This window comes from Amphiprion ocellaris, chromosome 22, assembly GCF_022539595.1.
Source record: "Amphiprion ocellaris isolate individual 3 ecotype Okinawa chromosome 22, ASM2253959v1, whole genome shotgun sequence".
Classification (NCBI taxonomy): domain Eukaryota; kingdom Metazoa; phylum Chordata; class Actinopteri; family Pomacentridae; genus Amphiprion; species Amphiprion ocellaris.
In genome coordinates this window covers 2,870,415-2,874,477 of record NC_072787.1, presented here as the reverse complement: position 1 = coordinate 2,874,477, position 4,063 = coordinate 2,870,415, and the positions used below count along the sequence as shown (strand labels likewise).

At 40.9% G+C, this 4,063-nt stretch overlaps 1 long non-coding RNA gene across 2 annotated transcripts; it reads left to right on the top strand.

Annotated features, from left to right (window-relative positions):
- Window positions 1-1,079: 1,079 nt before the first annotated feature.
- Window positions 1,080-3,325, top strand: LOC111572284 (uncharacterized). Of its 2 annotated transcripts, XR_008600465.1 has the most exons (4): window positions 1,080-1,147; window positions 1,223-1,421; window positions 2,352-2,412; window positions 2,576-3,325. It is a non-coding gene; the product is annotated as an uncharacterized LOC111572284 (long non-coding RNA). The 2 variants fall into 2 exon arrangements; XR_008600464.1 differs by having other exon boundaries at window positions 1,135-1,421.
- The last annotated feature ends 738 nt before the right edge of the window (window positions 3,326-4,063 follow it).

Genomic DNA, 4,063 nt, shown 5'->3' with positions numbered 1-4,063 from the left:
AAGTAATTTGAGTTTGTTTAGCATAAATTATGCATAATGATAAACCTGGAAAGCATTTCAATAAAGCTTCAGGAAGAGGTCACATGATATAATTTCTCATTCTTCTATTCACACATCCATTATACCATCAATATCCAATGCAGAAGGCATCTATAAGCTATTTGTAAATAAAACATTACAAGAAGAGAGTCTCCCTGGATGCTGATTTTTATCTCACTCCAGGGATTTCGCTGCCATTGATTACAATATTTTTCTCTGCAGTGCTGCTCTCAGTTTGCTTATTTGCACAATTTTGCATCCTCATCTTACATAAGAATCGAGGATGCCTACCTATTTTTGTGGACATCATCAGATTTTTATGATTGCAGGCAACACAACAGTCTGTGGATTCAAAATTGAGTTTACCTAATACAACACTCCGGAGACTTGATGTAATCATTGGACATTAACAAATGTTTTCTGTTATGCTGTTTCCAACCCTAATATCCTAATGATATGGAAATTGATAATTATTCTGTCCTACACACAGCTTCCAGCAGACGTGACTTTATTGAATATCTCAGAAGGATGTGGATGTCTTTCACAAACAATTTACCTAATATTGCTTTTTCTCCCCTCAGATTGTTTGTGTGGGCCAGGGGCAATATTAGATTGAAACATTGTTGTATTAGGTTTGTAAAGCAGAAGACTTACAATAACACAGTTATTGGATGTTGCATTTAGATGTTGATTTATGTCACCGTAAGTTGACCTCATGTCACAATGTTGAATGCATGAGAGACAAATCCAGTTCAAATAATATTGTTTTTTATGAAAACAGACCATCATAGAGCCCTGCCTCATGGAGATGTTCAGCATGTTTACATTCACACAGTTACACATATTTAAACATGTGATTTAGTCCACTTATTGCTTCTCTTTCCCTATTCCTTTTAGTTCTGCCTCCATCTCTCTGTTCCCTCTGCTCTCTGTCCTGCTCTCCTATACCACTCCCTGAAGCGGCTGCTAACAATAATCATCAGTCTCATCAGTCTCGTCAGCTGTAACTCCGGGCAGCTGCGGTGCAGTACACCTGTCTGATCACCTCTCCAATTAAAGCCATTTCCACACTCCACTCCCTGCCAGATAGTAGCTTCAGCTCCCTGCTGTTAGTTCTGAGCCTCTGCACGTCCTTGCTTCTGTTTTTTGTGCATGTGCTAACTCCTGTTTCTTTGTTCTGCAGTTACTGCTGGTTGCACTGAACGGTGCTGCTTAGCTTTGCCATTCCTGCCTTGCCCCGGATTCCCCAACCCTGTCCTCCTGTCCTGTCTCAGATTCCCTGGACTGCCCCTGCTGCTCTCTGCCGCCCACCAGTACAAGCGGTGCCATCTTCCTGGACGGCTGGTCTCCAGGAGCCTGTCCGTCCCCTTCCAGCCCCGTTAGTGAGTTTAGTTAGTTTATTCTTCCTACCCCTGGTTAAGTTATATTCCTGGCTTTTGTTGTTTAGTATATTTAGTTATGAGTTAGAATCACATCCATATTTAGATCTTCCGTATTGTTATCATTTGTTTAAAAATTCTGGTTAACCTTGATTGGTGTCTGTGCTCTCTCCATTTGGGTTCAACACTATGCTGTGACAATCCTGTAAAATCAAGTAATTCAAATTTATTTTATTTATTTTTTTAATCACAACTTTACATGTGACATCACAGGTGAGGGTTTGGAACCATCTGAAAGTTAAAAATCTCAGGACTCTCTCTGATTTTACATTTTGTGGTTTTGAAATGATGTAATTTTGGTAATTTGCCAGCAAGGAGAAACAGACAGCCAACCCAGAGGCATAGTATGAACAAAGGCCTACATGTTCCATATATAGTGTGACCCTGGTTAGGGAATTAAACATGGAGGAGGAGTCATATGTGGGGCTGTGTTCACTGATGCTACAGATTATAAGGTATTCTATGAAGCAAATTTGACATAGCCAGGCTTCCTTTGTGTGAGTTGGCATGACAAAAGGTAAACCCCAATCATAGATAATGAGCATCCTGATGGTGGCTACCAAGAAATCTTTAACTCTTTTTACATTTACCATATTTTTTGGACTATAAGGCGCTCCAGAGTATAAGTTACACCAGTCAAAAAATGCATCATGAAGAAGAAAAAAAACATATATAAGTACTGGACTATAAGTCGCATTTTTTTGGGGGGGAAATTTATTTTACAAAATCTGAGACCAGTAACAGAGATTTCACCTTGAAAGGAAAGTTATAATAATAACAATAGAATAAAGAACAACAAGCTGAATAGGTGTACTGTCACAGCTTTAGGCAGTGGGCTGTGGTAGTGCTTCATGCTCTCTGTCTCTCTCCTAGGTGTGTTCATGGTGAAGCTGGCGGCAGGTGTGGTGCATGATAATCCGCAGATGAGCTGCAGGTAGGGTAGGAGCTGAGTGATTGGTCTCTGGGCGTCTCCATAAAAGCAGACTGCACCCATCATTTGAAGCTGGATTGTCGTCTAATCTCCAGTCAGTACGGGGAGTAGAACTGTCTTTGCCACCAGCCTTTGGACTTTTAATAATCCTGTTTTCTGTGTTTAGTGAAGCTGACTCCTGCCTGCTGTGTTCTGAGATCCTTAAGTCTGCTGGTCCTCCGCTCTGCCTAGGATTCTGTTTCTGATGGAGGATTCCACCTCTTGCCAGCTTCATTCTGGGAACCACAGGCTACATCTTGGACAAAACATCCTGGGATAAATATCTACCTTCATTGAACTCATGGACGCCAACTTACCTTCCATGTGTTGAGTTCCAAAGAGGGTGAGAGCCGGATGAGGCCAGGCCAAGAACTGTTTCCCTATTAGTCAGCTAAGTTTCCAAGCCCTGGTGTTACCAGACTATTAGTGTATTAGTTGTACATTGAATTATTACAATCTACGTTCCATAGTTAATACTATGTGTTTTTATGCTCTGCATCAAATAGTTTTAGTCTGGAGGTTTTCTGTTCAGGATTAGAGTCTAGGCTGGGTTTAGTTTTTGTATTTTCAGTTGTTCTCCTGCCTTGGTTTTACCATATGTGAGTTAACTGTAGTTTCAGTTAGTGATTGGTTTAAAGAAATACAGACAAGACGGATCATTTCCACCCTGCAGCAGAACGACAGTGTGGTGCAACCAGACCATTACGTACTGGATAATGGGCAGACTGAGCGAGGCTATGTTTTGTGTAGGAGGCTCCTTCTTCACTGATGCTTGGTGCTTTAAGAAGTGGTGAGAGTTCAGACTGGTACACCAGTCTGTGAGTTTTCTGTTCAACACTGTAAAGCCCAAATACAGAATAAAAATAGATTTGACAAATGTTGTTTTAGGAGGCATTTTTAAAATATATTTTTTCACTCTGAAAAGCAAAGATGGACATTACACCTTGTGACATTTTTAACTGCAGTGTCTGATGCATCCTCCTCTTCTTCACTAGTAAATGTGCACTCATGTTCTTGAATACATCCAGTGTGAGCGTACAGATGTCCATTTGATTTGGTTGACTCCCATCACTCAGGATGGTCCCCTCTGAGCATTCAAAGGGCTCTTTGATGTCACCATCTGTATTAATGTGTTCCCATTGCCTGAAGATTGTCACCCTCTCTTTGGTGTGTTATGTTCAAATGAATTTCATTACGAGAGAATATCTGATAAAATTACAAAAGGCAAAAAGCAAAAATGCATTCTCACCAGAATGAGAGAAGATGCTAGCTATGCTTGAAACTCTCTCCTGTTCAGCATCTTTTCCCCTGAAATCTTGACCGGTTTGCTGTCCCTCTTGTAGAGGAGTCGAGCGTTGATCACAGTAAGGATAATGATTTGCCAGATAATGAAGATGAACCAGCGATGTGACTTTAGGAGTGAGGAATTTAATCTGGTTGCAGAGGACTGCAGGACACCCACACACCCCATCTATTTGTTGTGAGAAACTAGCAATGTCAGGTCTCTCTACTTCAATGTAGGTTTTGTTGATTTTGTGGTCTTCATGTTTCTGAGAAAATATAGGTGTGAATGAAAGGCAGCTTACCTCCAACGCTCTGTCCTAAATCAGTACAG